Genomic DNA, 22,045 nt, shown 5'->3' with positions numbered 1-22,045 from the left:
TTTACATCCAAGCACAGACGGCTTCCCCAGGACACTGGTCCAGGAGGGGGGGTTCCCAGAACCTATTCCATGAGAAGAGCTCTCCTCAGCAGCACGGGCCCCAATGGGGGGCTTACATCCAGTTTCCCCGGAAGCCCCTTTTCTCGTCTATTTGCCTCATTCTGGGCAACTGCAGCCCATCAGACATCCTCTAACTTAGAACGCCAAGTCTTCCATTCTTTTCCTTCTGGATGGCTATTTGGCCCTTAATAGGAATCTACTGATGCAAACAGATGGAAAGGAGAGGGGCCATGCTGAGCTGTATCCACCCATGGAGGCTATGCCTCACCACTTGCAAACAACAAAACCACTATGTGCTTGTCTTTTATGACAGATTTGTAAATTTTATTTATTGTTAATGTTTATTCACTTTTTGAGAATGAGGGAGACAGAACACGAGCGGGGGAGGGGCAGAGAAAGAGGGAGACACAGAATCCAAAGCAGGCTCCAGGCTCTGAGCTGTCAGCACAGAGCCCGGCACGGGGGTCGACCCACGAACCACGAGATCACGACCTGAGCTGAAGTTGGACACTCAACTGACTGAGCGACCTGGGTGCGTCCCTTCCCCCTCCTTTTTTTTTTTTTTTTTTTAAAGGGTTGACAGCTTCTTTTTTTTTTTTTTTAAGTTGATTTATTTATTTTGAGAGAAAGTGCACAAACGGGGGAGGGGCAGAGAGAAGGAGAGACAGAATCCCAAACAGGCCCTGCACCATCAGCACAGAGACCAATGTGGGGCTCGAACTTGCAAAGTGTGAGATCATGACCTGAGCCGAGATCAAGTGTCAGATACTTAATCGACTGAGCCACCCCAGTCCCCCACCTATGACATATTTTAAAGGGCTACCTAACTCCTTTCTCTCTGTTAAAAAATCAAACAAACAAGAGAGTCTATTGTGCTGCTAAAACTAGAAATCGCTAGTGCTGTTTCATGCCAGCTTTCTAGAAAAACTAACTGAATAAAACACATTAAGCAGATTCACCCCACCAAACAGTACCGCTGTGGCTTGGGTAGTCACCTCTATAGAAGCGCTGTTGCTGAGGAAGAAGGTAGAGGATTTCTGATAAAAAGGGATGTTCTGGGTAAGAATAACCACAGCATAGGTCTTCTGACTACGCTAGGGACCAAAAAGAAGCCCGTGGAATCTAACAGAGCTGGGAAGTCTGAGTGTTGGATGAGGAAAACTCCATCTTAGTCCTACAGAGCCCAAAGGATGCCCAAGGCTGGACAATGAGGAAATGGACGTGCAGGTGGCTTGCCAGGACCCAAGTCAACTGGAGCTGAGAACATTCCACACACCCTTTCTGTTGACAAACATAACACGGACAGTTCGCACCCCTTTCCAGTTGACCAGTTCAGGCAGTATGGAATCACATCTAACATAAGGCTGGATTCTAAGATAAGCACATAAGCTAGCACTATGTGTGTGTGTGTGTGTGTGTGTGTGTGTGCATGTGTATAATGAAATTATCTCACAGTTCTTATCTTATACATATACAATCTTTCATATATATGTAATATATATAATATGATATATATATTATATATATAATATGATATATATATTATATATATAATATGAAATATATATATATATATATAATATGAAATTGTCATGAAAAGTCCCACAATGTCCCCATAGGTCCATAATGTATTGATTTGTGAGACCCCAGAAAAACATCAGAGGCACATCTATCTCCCCTGTTCTTGGGTAGATGCACTTGGAAGAGTACTAGGTGCAATCAGTCACAATATTGTAACATTCTCTCTTGGCTTCAGCACATGATTCACATCACATGAATTCACTGAGCACATGATGTGACTACAGTCTAAGTGGGCAGGGTGGACATCTACATGTGAGGTCTTGAAAAAGTAGTATTACACAGGGGAAAGAAATACTGGCCAGGAAGCGTAAAGGAAAAGCATCCCTCTAAAAGTATACTTTGGTGTGGAAGCAGGAGGTTTTTTTCTGGTGTTCTCGAAAAACTGCTAGTCTAAGATGAAGCCACTGGAGCTAAAGAAGAGGTTGACCTGATTCTTGAAACACTTTCTCAAGTGTTTCTAAATCTGGCTTCCAGGGAGGGCGCCACACCAGTTCTCCTACTGGTGTGGTCACTCCTTCTCAGTCTTTTTTGCTTCTTCCTCCTCCTCCTCCTCCTCACTCCAAAATGCTGGGACCCCACAGGACTTAATCTTTGGATTTCTTCTCTCTGAAATATACTCTCACTCGGTGACCTCTTCCATTCCCATGCTTTGTATACCATATATACCCTGATGGCTCTGCATTTGTATCTTATGGCCAGGAGCTTCTCTGGGAACTCCAGATCTGCATATCCAATTGCCCTCATAACATTTCCATTTGATGTAATGGGTGTCTCCAGCAAACGTACATGCACAGTCTGGGGCCACATCATCTCTGGACAGCACCGTGCTCCAGGCCATGGGCATATCTTGCCTAAACCATTGCCATCTTCCCCTAACTGATCTTCCTTTTTCTATTCTTGCCACCCACAGACCGTTCTTCTCAACATGGTTGGAGATGGTTTTTAAAGATATAAATCAGATCACATATCTCCTCTGTCCAAAGGTTTCCAGTAGTTTCCCGCTGTGGTGAGAATAAAACCTCAAGCCCCTTTATGGCTTTCAGAACCCCTCCTTCCCCCCCCCCGCCCGCCACCATCTGGCCACCACTCAACTCCTCAAATGCAACTCGTGTTTTTTGGGATCTCTTTGACTAATCTCGAGTCACCTTGGCCTTTCATAGTTCCTAGAACATTCTTCACTTCACTAGAACATTTTTCTCTACTTTATTTATTTATTATTTATTTGCTAGTCGCTTCAGCCTCGAGCTGCCTTCTGCAGTTTTAGCACAGCTGCTTGAAAAGCTCTATAGAGTGTAACTAAAAAAGGTAATCAGGCCCATCTTCATGCTTCAGATTCTTAGCGCCATGGATCAAACATGTGTTGGCAAAAAGAGACCAGTTCTTTAAGTCAACCTCAAGGTTGAATCTTCCATCTAGATGCATTTATTTTTATTTTTATTTTTATTTTTATTTTTATTTTTTTAATGTTTACTTATTTTTGAGAGAGAGACAGAGCGCAAGAAGGGGAGGGGCAGATAGAGAGGGAGACACAGAATACAAAGCAGGCTCCAGGCTCTGAGCTGTCAGCACAGGGCCCGACATGGGGCTCGAACCCACAAACTGTGAGATCATGACCTGAGCTAAAGTTGAACACTCAATCGACTGAGCCACCCAGGTGCCCCAGATGCATTTTAATAATGAAAGTATTATAGAATCCATCTAAGATGTTGTTAAGGGATATGGATAGAAAATTCACCGTAGCATGGTTGGAGGTGAAGTTTGGCATGTGTGTTGGGGGGGGGGGGGTGGTTAAGAAAAATAGAATAAAAAACGTTGGAATAAAAAACAATTTATATTTATAGTGCTTTAAGTTGACGCTTCTCAACAAGCTAGTTCCTGTGGTTTAGGGAACACCACTGATGCACACACATATCAGAGCCAACCATGTTGCAAAACTTCCGTGTTGGCTCTCTCTACATATCCCAATTGGCTATTTTAAGTTTTCTAAGTCATGTATCTGGGCATGTTACAAGAATACCATATCCCAATTAAGTAGTATTATGTGTAAGGCAATAAAACATCTGTCAAAATGCAAGCAGTCAGAAAATGGAACTCTTACATGCCTTTATGAAAACAAAACAAGATAAAATACACTTAAAGATGTACTTCGACTGATGAAGTTGGAAATTTAAAATTACAGCAATAATTCAAGAATGGGAAAGTTATACATAAAAGAACTCCAGGTAAACATTCAGACCAATGAAGCTTAACAGTGATGTGAAATATTGTAAATGTGGATTAGAAACATAAATGCCAAGACAAAGCAGTTTTCAAACATACAGTGGCATATTATGAAATTCATCATGTAATAAGAAAATGGATGTGTCACCCAAGGTCAATTACCAGCAGTTAAGGAGTAGAACAGAGTAGATAAAGTAAAATGCATTGAATTCCTTATTATTAATATTGTCAGACTCACAACAGCTGGCAATTAGAGTGTGTGACTTTAAATATGTAGCTTACTACTCTAAAGGATGACTTCAGTGGAATTAAAAAAAAGTACAAATTGGAAATAGCTATAGTATAGAAAATAAGGATCTTAATGTGATATAAATGTCAAGAGCCTTTGCGATCTGAAAAAAAAAATCCTTTCATTTTGAAAAAAAAAAAAAGAAAAAGGCTTACCATTTTAGGAAAAATATGTAGGAAAATGTAAGGGTGTTGTCTGTTAAAGGGGATTAAATTTTTTTTAATCTTACACACAAAAACCGTATATAATATCCATAAGGAGAAATTAGTATGTATTTGTTCACTTTTTACTTCAACATAAAGGTATGTCCTTTTTTTATATATTCAGAAGACATTCAGAAAACATGAAGTATATATTGGGATTCAAAATTTCGATAATTTTCAAACAATAGATATGGCACAAAGTATCAAATGGAAATTCCAGGAAGTCATAACAAAAGAAGTGCGTTTTATTGCATTAAAAAATCTTTATTTATTTTTGGAGAGAGAGGGAGCAGGGGAGGGACAAAGAAGAGGAGAGAATCCCAAGCAGGATCTGCACTGTCAGCACAGAGCCCAACATTGGGCTCGAACCCACCAACTATGAGATCATGACCTGAGCCGAAACCAAGAGTCAGACACTGAGCCATCCAGGGACCCTTAATTTTATAGCATCTTTAAACCCCAATCTCATTTGTGTGTGTGTGTGTACGCGTTTGTGCTTTTGGTTAACATTTAGTACACAAAGCTTAAAATATCTACATGTCAGTGTTTTTCCATCTTCCTTAGTAATGGACTCTTACATTTTAGTTGTAAGACTTTAGTTGTAAGACCAGACTAGACTATTTTTCCCACCTCCCCCTGTAGCAAGGTCAAGACCCGGACTGCATTAGGCGGTGGGCACACCTTCCAGTAAGTATCCTTCAGGGGGAAAGTGTGTGTTTTTGTGTCGTTTCCTTCATCCTTCTGGCTGGGCAGGGCCCTGGAATGCAAGCAGGGGTCTTGGGCCCTGGTACGTCAGCTACTTCGAATGGCTGAGCAGTGAGGTGGATGATCCTGAGAACCTGATCCTACAGAGGACTTTGATTACCTATGAGAGAGTATTTCCTGATTGGTGATTAGAAAAATGAAACTGAGTGGCTTATACGGAGTGAGGGGGTGATGGAAACAGAAGCATAGAATACAGACTACTCCTTCAAGATGCCTCACAGTGAAGCCAAGGAGATGTGGGCAGCAGTCTGTGAGAGAGAGGCAAGGTTGGGAGTAGGTCATGCCTTGTCTGGGTGGGAATACAACAATGGAGAATCTGGAATATTTATAGTCTGAGTCCAAGAGAGAGGTACCTGGGAAGAGGGAGAAAACCTAAACAACTATTGGAAGAAAAAAAGAGTGACTGGGAGGGAATAGAATCCAAAGCCAACAGAGAAGAGGCTAGTCTCCTGTGGCCAAAGGGAAGAACGGGCACAGATAAAGACAAATTGGGAAGTGCAGGAATGGAGACCGTGTAGCTCCAGCTGTTTTCTGGAAATTAAGAAACAAAACAAATCTTAAGAAGGAGAGTAGACAGGGTATGAAAAATCCTCAAGGGATTAGAAAAACAAGCAAACTGCAGATAAGAATTGAGCATTTCCTGGGCTCCTGGGTGGCTCAGTCGGTTAAACGTCTGACTCTTGATTTCCGCTCCGGTCATGATCTGATGGTTCGTGAGTTCAAGCCCCACATTGGGTTCCATGCTGACAGTGTAGCACCTGCTTGGGATTCTCTCTCCCTCTCTCTCTGCCCCTCCCCTAATTGTGCTCTCTCTCTCTCTCTCTCTCTCTAAGATAAATAAACTTTAAAAAAAGAAAAACAGAATTGAGCCTTTCCAAGGTCCTACCTGAGACTGGCCAAAAGGACGTATCATCAGCCAATGAGCAAAGCAGTGTGATATTCTTCAGCAGTGCTTCGCAACTTAGAAATTAGTCGGTTAGAATGAATCATTAGGCTGTTATAGAATAGACTACTTCAAGGCTTATGCAGCAGACGATCAAAGGGTTGGTGGAAATGAGTGTGTCGATGACAGTGTGGTTGAAATAATAAGCCATAAAGTCCAGACAAGTTAGGAAATGAATTGGAATAAGGAGGGTGGAGAGACTGGTTAAATGGAGACAAGGAAGTGAGTTCAGGTGCAGTCCTGCTGACAGGGAGGAGTGGTGGTGGAAGGAGGGAGCTGGGAAGTTCACGGGGCGGGGCGGTGGGGGGAAGGCAGGAGGTCAGAGGGGCAGCAGAGCCCAAGGGGTGAAGGCAGAGAAGAGCAAAGTTCACATCACGCACGGTTTTGGAAGGAACAGGTTTAAAGAAGGAAATTGGTCGGGGGGCCAACTGGTCTCAGAGGCCATGGCTGTAAACGGAACACCAGTAGCAGGGAGACATGCAGTGTCTGGAAATAAGAGCTGGCCAACCAGCTAGGAAGAGGCTTCGCGTTGGTATCTTTCAGGATTTTTCTGTAAACGTAAAATCTGGAAGATATGCACCGTTAGCTCCATTTAATGGGTAAGTTTTAGAAAAAGTTTGGAGCACTGTCAGCTAATTGTGAATGACAGATGTTGAGTGCTTACAATGATTCTTTTCCCGACACTAACGAGGACATCTTAGTAGTTCGGACCGAACCGCACAAGCCCTCCGTGCTATTGATTGTTTACTTTTTTCTTGTTCCAGTAGAGGGCACTCAAAGCTCAAATAAATGCATGCAATCGTTTTATGGCAATTGTTTTTATGTAATTAAAGCTCATATTGAAATGAAAACGAGAAATCCTGATTTAGTGAGACTTAATTACTAGTCATACGTGTAAATTTCACTAACACGAGATGAGATCTTGTAAGTGATCACATGAGAACATGTCTCCCCAGACACTGTCAGCACACACTGAACGTAGGAGGAAAAAATCTCTTGCCTGTGAGACAAGATGGGACTTTCTAAAGGCAGGCCCACAACGGACCCCTGACCCCCAAGTTTCATTTTCATTCCCATCTGACTTCTTCGAGAGGGATCTTAAATAATGTGGAAATAATCCTGCAGGCTACTGGACAAATATCCTTCAGTGAAAGTCATCTGAGAACGCGCTAATAGAACAAAGGTGACTAAGACAAGAGAAAACCCTTTGCTGGCAGATCTGGGCCACAAATGAGTGAGGTGGCTCAGAGGGAGGCGGTAGCCACTGTGTCCAGCCCATGAGGGGTTCTTAGAGAAGCTTCCAGAAGACCTTGCATTTCAGAGACAGCTGTGAAAATCCAAGTACTTACTATTAGGACTTGAGGGAAGACAATCTCCCCAGCACAAGATTAGCCTTGCGTGGCTTTGACTGCCAATTTGGCAGAATTACCGTGGACGATGGGAACAGTGGTAACGTGGCTGTCAGTACATTTCGTCAAAGATTCTCCTGGAGGAGTTAGACCTCGGGGTCAAGTGATTCTGCAGCGATGGTCTTTTCCACAAAGGGGGCTGCCATGATCCAAGCACAGCAGCTTTTCCAAACACAGAGGACATTTTGGTTTGGCTTTACGTCTTCTGTCGGAATTAAGGGTTACTTGCAGGCAGTGAGTGGGAATCACTTCCAGCATCCTGTAATAATGATGATCTATCAATAAGAATTAGCTTCTTAGGTAGTATGCAGGCTGCTAAAGGGAAGAGAGGACTCTCCCACAAAAAAAAAGTCTTCTTGGCAGAGATCGTGGAGCTGGCATTACAAAGAGTATGTTATGGCTTTATGACTTATTTATAACAGATTTTTTTCTGTAAAGCACTGTTACAAGACTCTGAAACTTTACGATTTAAACAACTCCCCTTACCTGCCCCCACCCTCACCAGACGCAGCCTTCCTAGTACTCATAAACTCGGTCCTGTCTCTTCTGGATACCTTAGTGCTGGGATTCTTCAGTCCTACACATGCATTAACTCCCTTACGCTCAGGATGCAAATGCCAGTGGGGCAAAGGTCCGAGAAGCTATGCAAAATGGAATTTTTTTAAAAGCACTTTCTCTTCTTCTTAATAACATGACAGTACAAGATAAAGGATTTATCCTTTAAGACCCTGAGGGTGTGCAAACATCAATAATGAAAATCAAACAACTTTAAGCTTGTGGAGTTAAATATAGAATATATATTTATGGCTTTGTTGTAATTGTTGGGCACGTCTCGCCTTGCCATATATTGTTGACAGACCAGGCGGCAGCTGTCTCATTGTTTATTGTTTTTCTCTGCTTTCTGACATTGGCTTGATTTATAGTTGTAGGCGATAAATTACAAGGTTGAATCTAGTTTCTAACCCTCTGGCTAAAGATTTCCCATTACCTGGTTAGGCAAGCTAAATATTTTATTTAAAATAACCTCAAAATCATACTAAATGAAAATCCTTCCAATGAAAGTGAATACCGATGGTCTTGAAATTAACGAGCCCCACCCATGTGACCGCTTGGTAGAGCGAAAAAACGTATAGCAGTCCCGTCAGCAAGTCTGGCTTCTATAATTTAAGCAAGCCACATCTTCTCTGTGAGTCTGCAGTGTTACTCCTTCTCCAACCCAGCCAAACATTCTCGATGCCTCTAGAGATGATGTTTGTAGCACTTAGGATGCATTCTGCTGAAAGAAACAAAAGGCCTGGCTAAAGATGACTTAATAAATAAAGACGTGTATGATCTGGTTTTTTTTTTTTTCCTTTTTTAAAAAATTGATTTTAATTCAAGTTAGTTAACATAGAGTGCAGTACTGGTTTCAGGAGTAGAACCCAGTGATTCATTGCTCACATATAACACTTAATGCTCCTCCCAGTAAGTGCCCTCCATAATGCCCATCACACATTTAGCCCATCCTCCCACCCCCACCCCTCCAGCCACCCTCAGTGTGTTCTCTGTATTTAAGAGTCTCTTATGGGGCGCCTGGGTGGCGCAGTCGGTTAAGCGTCCGACTTCAGCCAGGTCACGATCTCGCCATCCGTGAGTTCGAGCCCCGCGTCAGGCTCTGGGCTGATGGCTCAGAACCTGGAGCCTGTTTCCGATTCTGTATCTCCCTCTCTCTCTGCCCCTCCCCCGTTCATGCTCTGTCTCTCTCTGTCCCAAAAATAAATAAACGTTGAAAAAAAAATTAAAAAAAAAAAAAAAAAGAGTCTCTTATGGTTAAGGCACGTATGATCTTACCTAATAGGAAGTCTGGGCGCAGGGTAATTTCCAGGGACCTTCACTTGGTAGCTCAGTGATGTCAGCTGGCCTGCAATAAACTTGTCTTTAAAGTCACAAGATGACTGCCATCAGTATCACATCCTCACACAGTGACATTCACAGATAGGAAAATGGGTATTTTTCTTATTTCCATTTTCTTAAGGTCAAGGAACACTTTTCCAGAAGTTCCAGACTTCACGCACTGACCAGAATTGTACAATGTGTCCATCCCTTGGTGAATCACCAGTCCAGGAAACAGAACAACCATAGTTAGCCTGGATCAATCATCATCCGTGACCTGCAGCAGGACAGCGTCAGCATGCCCAGGAATACAAGGGGAGCATGAACAAGTCAGTGTTCAGAGAGGTGAAGGTGAAGGCCAGGGAGGGTTGCGTAGATGATGTGCACCGTCTGTTGCTCTCTCTCAGGCTCTGCGCACATGGAAACATGCACACAAGACTCACTCACTTGTAGGTTTCAGAGTGGCACAGTAAGTACCCCAAACCCAAACGACAAATCTTTCTATCCAAGTAACACAATTCCATTCAGTAGAGACTGCCTTCTTTACTCCGCAGCCTGAAAATGACCCTGTTTGGAACGTATTCCCAGTTCGCTCCAAGCACTTGAGAGCACAGATTAAATTCTATAAGCAATATCTCCTAAACCTACCGAATTTAATTGAATCCTGATCCCTATAACTAATCACTGAAAAGGCATGACACTCCATGATATGGATTAAGGGGGGAAACCGTTCCATCATTACTGCTTAAGCTTTACTAAATGGTGATAGTGTGGGAGGAGAGAAGAATGCTATGTTGCTTCTAGACCTCATCGTGGTCAAATTGTAAACTTCAGATAATCAGTTTTTACTGTCCTCGTGGCTTCATAATTTCCTTCCAAAAAGATCCAGAAGTCTCCCTCTACCAGGTTATTTCCCCCTCTTTCCATTTCAGGGAGCCTTTTCAATTCAAGATGGTTTTGCCTATGACCAACATGACGCTGTCTTCCCTTCTCTCGTGTGAATGGTAACACAGATAAGATAGTTCATGATTAGGAGACATGTCACGTGGCTCTCACTCTGTATTTTTTAATCTAAGGCTTCATTTTTTTCTGTCTGAAATCCTCTCGTTACTGGTGATGGAAAGAAAATGGAGCCTCTCTGTTGGCATGGGGCTGGAGTTCCTTCCCAGCTAAGTCAACCCGAACTGGAGCGCAATGTAGAGTTTGAGGAGATCATCATTCTAGAAGAGCATCTGTGTTCACAAATTATAAGAGAGCTGAGGTTCCAAATACCAGAAGGTGAGTCAGGATGTTCTCAACAGGCAGAGAAGCAGGAGAGCGACAGGTGTCAGCTGGGAAATGGATCTGAACATTCAGAGTCAGGGCGGTGTGAGCAAGAGAAAACACAGGAGGATCAAGGGGACAGAGAGAGAGAAGGGAACCAAGCAATTGATGTATATGCCTGGCTCAACCAGGAGTCTGGATAAAAACAGTCTTCCAAATCATTTGCACCATAAAATTATTGCAGTTTTGAGACTGTTAATGAAGAAAATAGAATGCACTTCTAGGGGTGCCTGGGTGGCCTCAGTTGGTTAACCATCTGACTCTTGGTTTTGGCTCAGGTCATGATCTCACGGTTTCATGGGTTCAAGCCCCATGTCAGGCTCTGTGCTGACAGTATGGAGCCTGCCTGGGATTCTCTCTCTCTCTCTCTCTCTCTCTCTCTCTCTCTCTCTCCCTCTCTCTTTCTCTCTCTGCACTTCCCTTACTTGTGCTGTCTCTGTCTCACTCAAGATAAATAAATAAAGTTAAGAAATGCATTTCTATTTTTTTTATTTTTATTTTTGGAACTCTTAGGGTAGTTGCTTTGGGATCCAAAGCTATTTATTGTCGTAGTAATGTGAGGTTCTGTCAGCAACCTTTTTTTCTGGTATTTTAACCTCCTCTTACTCGAGATTCTTTCTAGAGTTTGTTGTGTCTGCCTTCCTATTTTCGCTACAGATTAAGGTATGCTCTCTTACTGGGCATCACAAAGGAGCAGCCTGGAGTCGCTACACATATAGGTTTGAGTTCAGATGACAATTTAGTCTACACATTCACATCCTATAGAGCAGTTAAACTCTATTTTCTTCTATGTGCTGATACTGAAAAGAGTCAGAACATTTGCAACAGAGATATATAGAATATCATAAAATATGATTATTATATTACATTTTAATTACATCATATTTTATAAATATATACTTATAAATATATAAAAATACAAAATATATATCAGTTAGAGAAGGTCTGTGGCTTTAGCTAATAGAAAACTTGACTAATATAAACTTGGGGCATCTGGGTGGCTCAGTTGGTTGAGCGTCTAACTCTTGACTTCTGCTCAGGTCATTATCTCATGGTCATGGGATCAAGCCCCGTGTTGGGCTCTGTGCTGAGTGTGGAGCCTGCCTGGAGAGAGCCTGCCTCTCTCTCTCTCTCTCTCTCTCTCTCCCTCTGCCCCTCTCCCTGGCTCATGCATATGAGCTTTCTCTCTCTCTCTCTCTCAAAGTAAAATCTTTAAAAAACAAAACAAACAAAACAAAACAAAAATATAAGCTAGTCTTATTCAGTTTAATACTACTGGAGACAGTCCAAGAACTGCCTTTTTCTCTTTTTGCTCTGCCATTCTCACCATCATGGCTTATTGCCTCGATGTCAAAAAATGGCTGCTCCAGCTTAACCATCCCATCTGTGTTCAAGGCCAGAGGTAAAGGAAATTACTGGTACAACCTATCCCTTTATCAGGAAAGGATCAGCTTCTTTGGCCGGAATTGAGTCACATGGATATTGCTAGCTGCAAAGAGAGCTAGAAAAGTGTGTATTTAATTCTTTTAGCTTTGGGGCGCCTGGGTGGTTCAGTCAGTTAAGCATCCGACTTCAGCTCAGGTCATGATCTCGTGGTTTGTGAGTTCGAGCCCTGCGTCAGGCTCTGTGCTGATGGCTGAGCTCCCGGAGCCTGCTTCAGATTCTGTGTCTCCCTCTCTCTCTGCCCCTCCCCCACTCATGCTTTGTCTCTCTCTGTCTCTGAGCTTTCACGAGCTCTCTCTGCTTTGATGAGCATGCTGTCTCTCTAAATGGCTAAACTTAAAAAAAAAAAAAACCTAATTTCTTTGCTTCTTTGCCTTCTTATTATTCTTTACTTATGCCTATATTTCCATAATAGAATTTCAGACATCTTCTAAAGGTATGTAAATTATTATGAAGTAACCAGAGTTCAAATTGGAGCAAAGGATTAAGGATGATTAGCTGAACCTATTATTGTAATCATTTCACAATGTATGTAAGTCAAACCATCATGCTGTATGCCTTAAACATACACAGTGATTATTTTTGTCAATTATTTCTCAATAAAACTGGGGGAAAATTTTTAAAAAAGAATAAGGATGGGAGCCAATTGGAATCAGGAATTTGACTAAAAATGCACCCCTTGTTGAGGTAAATATATAGTATGGGTAGGCCCAAAATTTGCCTTTGTCTCTCCTTATCTTTTGCCTTATGTTCCCTCTAAGAGGGACCCTTCCAGGTCTCCTTCAGTTGTGATTGGAATGAGCTCTCGTGGGTCCGGGAGCAAAATCAGCTGGAAAAGCAGGTGTCCATGCATGGGTGACCTTCTCTTTCCTGAGTTACTGCAGCCACTTCTTGGGACCAAGGTCTTCATGGCTGCTCAGCCATTTGAAGTGTTTTTTCAGTGCTCCTCCTGTTGAGGAGAGTTTATTATTATTATTCAGTTGATAAACACTTTTGATTACTTTCTCTCTTGGGTTAAAGGAGAAAGGAGAGAGACATATTAACTGAGGACTTACAAGGTATCAAGGACTGCCTCTGTGTCTCCCCGTGGCTCCCACAATCTACTTGCTGGCTTGGAGGAAGTCACGTATTGTAGGCAGAGAGGCTGAGGTTCAATGAGGTTGAGTTATGTTTAAACCCAGTCAATGGCAGAGGTAGGTTTAGAGCTTGGATCTGACTCTGAAGCCAGAGGTAGGTTTAGAGCTTGGATCTGACTCTGAAGCCCACGCCTACCCATTATGCTGCTTTAAAGGAACTGCATTTATCCATAAAACCAAGGTCCACCATCAGAGCTGGACATCTGAGGCTCAACCATTCTCTCCTATTCTCTCTGCTCCCCAACCAGCTTCTCTGAAGGCTGTTCTAGAAAGATTCCCAGGCTTAGAATTAGAAGGTTTGTTTACCACTTCCTGCTCTTTTACTTAATAGCTGTGTGGGTTGGGTAATTCACTGAAGCCTCCTGAAGCCAGGTTTACTCATTCACAAAGAGAGGATGATGACAGTGCCCCCAGCACTTCATGACTGGGGTGCCAGGAGGGTAGGGAATGGTGTAAAACTCAAGCTAGATCCTCTTTGTGGTACACACCTTGAAAGAAACATAATCTTTAATCCCATTCCATGCATTGTTTTATTTATTTACTTATTACGGGACTCTCAAGATGTTGTTAAAGAGAAAATACTACTTCTCTGTTGCTTTTCAGGCCCCAGTTCATTTGTTTAGGAGAATCTGACCTTCCTGTCTAGGAAAACTCTGACTCCACAAACACTCAGTAGCCTATTCATGGCACTCACCCAGTTGTAATCAAACAATCATCTGTTTAATGTCTGCCTTCTTCCTGCATGAAAGGGGTGGTTGCCTGCTTTATTTTGGACCTCTGTTCCCAGCACCCACTACTCTGGTTGGTTAGAGGATACCGAGAACAACATCAACAATGTTGCCATGTTGAGAAACTACTCAGACAACTCCTGAAATCTAAGGGAGTGCATTTCTCCTAGCCTGTATTACCTGCCACAGGGTACTTACTTTGGAAAGGGAGAGCTTTTTGGGTTAAGTCAGAGGTAAACAGTTTTTGACTCACACATCTCATATGACTGAGCCTACACATAGCCATTAGAGCAAGAATCAAGGCTGGAGAAGTAAGCTCAGGAACCATTGGATAAAGTAGATCATTACTGATTGGCATTTTAGTGTCTCCCTAAAACACAAATTGCCTATCCACTGCATTTACTCACAGACAAGGACATGCACACTTGCACCCCTCGAGGCGGGTTTCCCATTGTGCTGGGAACCTCTGAAGAGCATTCTTTGGGAAGCAGGTCAACTTTGGAAAGCCAGCTAATTCTCTTGCAGACCCTGCAGGGATGGAAGCCACTGTGCAACCACAGAGCCGGGCAGTCTCTGGATCCAGTCCTCTGTTTCCCTAGTCCTCTGACTCAGCACTGTTTCCAAAATTTAGAGAAAAAAAGATTTAATAAGTGGAAAAAATTATTTCCCAGTAATGAATAGACGCAAAGCAAAACCAGCTTATACCCAGAATCCAGGAACATATTTTTGGATCTGGCTACCTGGAAATAAGACATTTGAAGTAGGGTCCTCTTGGCCTGACTGCCCAACCAGCAGCACAGTTCAGGGAGTGTAGGGCACAGGACAGGCACCAGGCTGATGCTCAAAAAGAAAATGGAAACATTCAAAGGAAGCAGTAGGAACATTTTTTTTTTTTTTTTTTTTTTGACTGTGCAGCCAATCAAGCAATGGAAACATTTGGGACTCCCTAAATAGAAACATTCAGGAGAAAAGTGAGATGGAACACACATTCCCATTGTCATTATGAAGCAGTGTTTATTGAGTGTGGACAGGGCGCGAGGTAGCTCTCCAAACGCAGAGGCACCCCCAGTTCCTGTGGAAAAGTGTGCAGAAGACTGCATGTTGGCAGCTCCCGGCTGTGGCAGAACCCGTGACTCATGACGACCCTGCTGGCTGGCCGAATCTGTGGCTCTGTGGCAAGCTTACAAACTCTTGAGGTGCTTCCTGCTCAGAAAACTGTGCCTTGGGCTGGTTATGAAACAGGAATATTAATTACTATTGTGATCGTTAATGGGGAGTTCTAATAATTAATGCACTTAAGGTTCTATGTGGTATTTGACTTGTTACCATGTTTTAAAACATTACGAATCAGATGACTCTTCTCTCTTGGGTGTTTGATGAATTGTGATTGGTAATAACAGCTAACTCATGATGTCACTCTGAACAGAAACAGGCTGGTTAACAGAAAATGGCATGAACACGGGGATACAGGATGGAAAGTTACATAGGAGATAGAAAGGTAAAGTCTAGAGAGGCCTTTGTTCTTGTCCAGATCGTATTGCATATTAAAATAATCTTACTCAGGGCACCTGGGTGGCTCAGTCAGTTGGGTGCCCGACTTCGGCTCAGGTCACGATCTCATGGCTGGTGAGCTCGAGTCCCATGTCAGGCTCTGCTCTGACAGCTTGGAGCCTGGAGCCTGCTTTGGATTCTGTCTCCCTCTCTCTCTCCTCCCCCTCTTGTGCTCTATCTCTCTGTCTCTATCTCTGTCTCCATCTCTCTCTCTCAAAAAGAAATAAACATTAAAGAATGAATAAAATAAAATAAAATAAAATAAAATAAAATAAAATAATCTTACTGTAATACCAAAGGGGGAAAATTGGTTGATCAAAATGCACCATAAAAGCCTGGAATAAATATCTGCCTTTCTTTAGAATCATTTACTGATGGAAAATAGGAACACAGTTGACTTGACTCATTGTTTCACGGAGAAACCGTAATCTCGATCCACCTTTTGGTGACCTTCAATATCAATAACCAAACCAAGAATCTGGGGGGATAGTTTCATTAACTCTCATATCACTGGGGCCTAAGAGGACAAACTATGCACTGACCCATGAAATAAAGCAGCACTTATCAGCAGGCATAAGAAAGGAAATTATTTTATTCCTCCCCAAGTTCTGGCTCCTGGCTAGTGAACTGAGCGTCCATTTTCACTGCATAAGTAGAGCTTTCCAATGAGGCTAACATATGGTCCTTTTCCCACCTTTCCCCTCTTTTTCTATCTTTTTTAACCTTTTTTGCACCAATTGTGGAACTGTCACTTCCAGAAAACAAGGGCAGACGCTGACACTGGAATTATAATCTCCTTGCTAAATCTCTGGAAATATCATTCCCTTGGTAAAGCACTCCTGAAGAGTTAGAAATGGAAGTACCTCTATAAAAGGGCCTTGGGAATTATAGTTTTTCATATATACCATTGGTTCAAGGTATCACAAAACCAGTCATCTTCAGAACACTTGTCAGATCCTACGAGTTACTAATGTTCTTCCTTCCAGAGTATTTTAGCACATCACATAAGTCAGAGAACAGAACCAAAGAATCCACATATCCTGTCTAATTGCAAACATCATATAGGAATGGTTCTCTTTGCAACTGAAGATGAAGAGGGGGGAAAAAAAAGACCAACATAAAAACTAAGTTGAAAACAGAAAGTACCCATAATATTTGACATTCAGCGGAAAATTATTTGTCCTCCAATTATTTACCAATACAATTATTTAGAAATTTGGTATCCTAAAGCAGTCTAAGTAAAAGTTACTGAAAAAGGTGTAATAACAAATAATAGAATAATTTTGGCTTTAGAAAGAAATAAAGAATGAAGAAAGAGCTAAGTGAGACGAAAAAGGATTGTAAAGAAACCACATTTGCCAGAGCAGAGTGAAAATCTTTACTAGAGGCTATAAAGAACAAATTCCATACTGAATGAAATTCAAGATTGCCGAGAGTGGCACACTTCGGTGACTCTTCCAGAAAGAAGAAACATACCAAGAGATAAACATAGAGAGGAAAGATATGGGATTCCTGAAATGCAAAGCCAAGCTAGGAGTGATAGATGTGTCTGGAGAGGATATCAAACTAATTGCAAGAAAACTTTCTTGAACTGAAAGAAACATCTGAATGTACAGATTGAAAATGGCTAAATCGGTTTCAGAGAATGTTAATAAAAAGAATCACATATGATTCTATCATGATGAGTTTTTGAATTATGAAGATTAATAAGAATTATGAAGAGCTTATAAACATCCTTGAAGAAAATAAGAGGGTAGTAGCAAGGTAACTTTGAAAGCAACAAAAAAATCAAGCTGACTTAAGACTTTTCCAGAAGCAAACACCTGATGGCCACAGAGAGGGAACAATAGAGTGTTAAGATTAAGACATTATTGCCAGAGAACTGGATTCAGTCAAGTTTTCATTCATATGTGACAACCCAGAAAGGTATTCTGTGATATACGGAAGTTAATAAAACGTGTTATCACACATATTTTTGAAGAATGGCTTATAGACAGATACCACAGTACAGTTATGAGTTACAGTACAATTATGAACGAAGGCTGGTGATGGGTATTTGCAAAACTTATTGTTTCCAGGGTGATTGATAAAACTCTACAAGATATTGACTTATATGCCAAGAAAACCCTGGGAAACTACAGGTGATGAAATGTTTGGTCTCTATATTTAGAGAAACTAGGATTTAGCTAGATTAAGTGGTATGTCTCAGAAGCTCAGTAATACAAATGGAATGAGGACTCACATCCTCTGAATCTTGATGCAGAGGGCAGTGGTTGTCATTTAGTGTTACTTCTTTCTATTTTGATTTAACTTTAGGAAGTTTCTATAATAAAACAAAAGGGAAAAGAAAGTCAGCCTGAATGGTTGATCATGTTTAAAATAAATTCCTCTTTTCTTTTCCAGGATTAGGTTAGTGCCTATCTTTCATCAGAATTTTCTCTAGATTCCAATCATAATCTTGTCAACACAACAAGAAAGGCCTTCAACAATGATGGGTTCTGACCTTTAAGATCCTTGGTGAGTATCAGGCCCTGCTCTAGGCCCCAGGGCCAATTCTCCTAGGTATAGAGGACTAAACCAAACAAAATCATGTGCTCATACCTCTTCCCATCAAGAATTAGGTTTGGGGACAGACAGACCTACCTAGACTACAGCAAAGGATGCCTTTTCTCATCTGGTAATTAACATACCAGCTTCGGTAATTAACACATCTCACCTTCACTACAAGGGGACAATGTAGGATCGCCAGGCGTGAGGAAAACCAAAGATGCAAAAGAGGAACAGAAAAACTACTGGTGGAGAAAACAAACTATTAAGGGCACAGAATAGAAAGTGTCTTTCCTAAGGCCACCTTTCAAAAGTGTCAAAAGTTCTAAGTGTCCTCAGATCTATTTTAGAAGAAATTAACCCAAAGACATAAAAGAAACCGAAACAATGCAAAAGCTTTTACAAACTAAAAACATAAGGTAAAACAGAAGCGAGGGAAGGGCTAGAAGGTAAAGTTGAAGGTGGTTCTCAAAATGCAGGGCAAAGATAGGGACAAACATGAAAGAGAAAAGAAAGAAGGAAACAATGGGAGTGTTAACCCCAAAGTTCCAACAGTCGGGGGCTGTAGTGGCACAGTTTGCTTCTGTTGTGGTGGTGGAAGTTGTTATTGTTTATGTATTAGTAAAAATAATAGCTAACATTTGTTAGGGTTTTCATTTGTTGAGGGTTTTCATTGTACTGGCATCTGGGCTAACCCGGGACGTCTTGTTTTATTATCCTACCAGCTTTTGAATAGAACCATGGGGTTATAGCAGAGAAATATTTAGAAGGTAAATGATTACGATGTGGTTATTGAATGTATTTAGTTGCGGGGAAGAGAACGCCGGTTAAGGGGTAACTCTTGGCTGGTTGAATAGTAACAACTGAGATCAGCAATGCAAAAGCAGGAGCTGGTTTGGAAAATTAGAATATGTGTTCAGTTTCAACTTGTTGAGCTGAAGTTGCCTGAAGACCGTCAGAAGGAAGAAGATCAGTAGAAGTTTGGCTTAATGAGCCTGACACTCAGAGAAAAGGCTAGGTCAGAGAGAGCTATAGGAATCACCCACTTATCAGTTGAAGCCAGAGTGGATAAATCACCCAAAGAGTCTGGGTGTAGACAGAGAAGAGCTGGAGACCAAGGACAAAGCAGCCTGAGGGACAGACTAGGGAGGAGTGCTCAGTGAGTGGGCAGCCTGGGCCCAGGGTGGCAAATGGCCGTGGGACAAGAGAGGCCTGGGCAGGAAGTGGCCAAGGGCAGGCACAGGTGTACTGGACTTTTCGACGCAGAGGATTATTGGCAGGTGGTATTTGTCAGAACAATTTTAATGTCATTCTGAGCACAAGCCAGATAACAGCTGAAGAACGAATGAGAAATGAATTAGTCAAGTTCTTTGTCTGCTTCACGTGTGGATTGAATGAATCGGCCTATATCAGTAGATATTACACGATTGACAGGTACTGTCTGCGAGTATTTAGCAAATTGCCTGGGATATAACATATGCTCAACAAATTCAGTAGAGACAGATAGATAGAGATATTGATGGTTAAAAAAAAATTTATTAGTTTTCTTTATTTTTGAGAGGCAGAGAGAGACAGAGCGTGTGTGGGGCAGGGGGGCAGAGAGAGAGGGAGACACAGAATCAGAAGCAGGCTCCAGGCTCTGAGCTGTCAGCACAGAGCCCGATGCGGGGCCCGAACTCATGAACCATGAGATCATGACCTGAGCCGAAGTCGGACGCTCAACCGACTGAGCCACCCAGGCGCCCCAGATATTGATGTTTTAAACCAGTGTATTATAGTGATTGGGTGTATAAATTTTGGATCTGGATGGACTTGAATTTGTAGTTTAGCTCTGCCACTGTGTAGCTGTGTAAACTTGGACAAGCCACTTTGTTTCTTTAAAAAAAAAATCTGTTTTAACATTTATTATTTATTTTTGAGAAAGAGAGAAACAGAGCGTGAACAAGGGAGGGCTAGAAAGAAAGGGAGACACAGAATCCGAAGCAGACTCCAGGCTCTGAGCTATCAGCACAGAGCCTGATGCGGGGCTCAAACCCCTGAGCCACAAGGTCATGACCTGAGCTAAAATTGGATACTCGATGACTGAGCCACCCAGGTGCCCCTAAGTCACTTTGTTTCTACATCTTCTTTTTCTTGTACAATGATTTATGGGTATCATTCATCGTTTTTTTTTTTTTTCTATTATGAATGGTAGATTAGTTTGTGGATATTTGTTTTGTCATCAGGATGAGCTCTCATGTTCATATGTGAATGGATACAATCAGGGTTCATCTGGTCATGCAATGTTGAATACAGTTTAGTTTAATATTGGTTTGAATTTGTTCTAGCATGCTCTCTTCCCCATAAGAAAGTAGGAAGCCAGGTCTTTTGTATACCTTTGCCTTGGGTATTTCTGCAGGCAGACCCCTGTGAAATTTGGAAGATGCAATGGTGGGGGTCCAGAATAGGATGTGAAGACAGGACATGGCCCAGGGCAGAGAAGAGAGGTGGATGAAGGTGGGCACCCACCGCGAGGAGCAGTGGACCCTTGCAGGAGAGTGGGCAGTGTCCCGAGAGACTGGCAAGGTCTCAGTCCTTGCAGGACCTTGTGGCCGACACAATGGTGTCCTAGCACTGGGCAGTTGGGGACCTATGAATAGAGGGGCTTTCCTTTGGCTAAGATGCAGGAAATGGAATGAGGGGGAAGCAAAGAGTGGTAACGGAGATATGATTCACCATTGATTTGTGGTAATTTGAGAGCTAAAGGAACAGCCTGTGTCTTTTTTTTTATTATTTTTTTTTAATGTTTATTTATTTTTGAGACAGAGAGAGACAGAGTGCAAGTGGGGGAGGGGCAGAGAGAGAGAGGGAGACACAGAATCTGAAACAAGCTCCAGGCTCTGAGCTGTCAGCACAGAGCCCGGCGCGGGGCTCGAACCCACGAACCGTGAGATCATGACCCGAGCCGAAGTCGGACGCTCAACCGACTGAGCCACCCAGGCGCCCCAAACAGCCTGTGTCTTGCACATGAATCTGTGCACTGAAAAATCCCACCTGCAGCACACTCATACTATCTACCAAGAAATAAATGTAACTTGTTCCTGCTTTCCTGAGATTTGCCCACTATTTTTATTTCTTGCCTTATGACGCTGGCCAGAACTTGCAAAATAATTAAGAGGCCACAACTTAAGAATGAAGAACAATTTAGCCACGAGCTGCCAAGACCAGGACATCTGAGGGGGGGCACAAGCGAGACAGATGGTGATCCTTTTATTCATTCCAGCCTACAGACTGGAAAACTAGGTGAACTCTCCCACCACCCCCCACCCACCCACCTCTTCCCTCCACTTCCCAGGTGCAGGGACAATTGGGAGACTCCAAATAGAGTGAGGTTCATTCACTGGCATATAGTGAATTGAAGGCTCATGGTAGAAATTCAGTGCAATTATAAGAAACCAAAGGAAGTTACCTATCTTGACCACCAAGATACATAGCTTAAGGGGCGCCTGGGTGGCTCAGTCGGTTGAGCGTCCGACTTCGGCTCAGGTCATGATCTCACAGCTTGTGAGCCCGAGCCCTGCGTCGGGCTCTGGGCTGACAGCTCAGAGCCGGGAGCATGCTTCGGATTCTGTGTCTCCCTGTCTCTCTGCCCCTAACCCACTCGCATTCCATCTCTGTCTTTCTCAAAAATAAATAAACGTTCAAAAATGATTTTTTAAAAAAGGTACATAAAGATTCACTCTCACTCTTACTTCAATGCTTCCAGAAATTTCTACTTTGTGTGATATCCTCATGAAAGCAGGTATGGCAAAACAAGTTGAAAGGTACGATACTAACCAGGGACTCCTCAATTAAAATTACTTTCATCTTTACTTCTCTTCAATAGCTGCCAATACAGGTCATCATTACACATAAAAGTTTTCATATGTCATGATAAATGAGTATACAGATACCATATATGTTGTATTTCAAGTATGAAAATTTAAGGTCAATTAA

At 42.3% G+C, this 22,045-nt stretch overlaps 1 long non-coding RNA gene and 1 other non-coding gene across 2 annotated transcripts in view; both read right to left on the bottom strand.

Annotated features, from left to right (window-relative positions):
• Nucleotides 1-5,910: 5,910 nt before the first annotated feature.
• LOC121028934 (uncharacterized) overlaps nucleotides 5,911-22,045 on the bottom strand; it is a 37,243-nt gene continuing 21,108 nt past the window's right edge. Inside the window, exons 2-3 of the long non-coding RNA XR_005789507.1 lie at nucleotides 9,301-9,752; nucleotides 5,911-8,743 (exon numbers count right to left, since the gene is read on the bottom strand). This is a non-coding gene — a long non-coding RNA (uncharacterized LOC121028934). The remainder of the gene's footprint in view (nucleotides 8,744-9,300; nucleotides 9,753-22,045) is intronic.
• TRNAR-UCG (transfer RNA arginine (anticodon UCG)) lies at nucleotides 20,967-21,051 on the bottom strand. Its single transcript has one exon. It is a non-coding gene; the product is annotated as a tRNA-Arg (tRNA).

Source organism: Herpailurus yagouaroundi, unplaced genomic scaffold (assembly GCF_014898765.1).
Source record: "Herpailurus yagouaroundi ecotype Mexico unplaced genomic scaffold, PumYag 100, whole genome shotgun sequence".
Classification (NCBI taxonomy): Eukaryota; Metazoa; Chordata; class Mammalia; order Carnivora; family Felidae; genus Herpailurus; species Herpailurus yagouaroundi.
The sequence above is the reverse complement of the archived record's forward strand: the minus strand, read 5'-3'. Positions and strand labels throughout refer to the sequence as shown.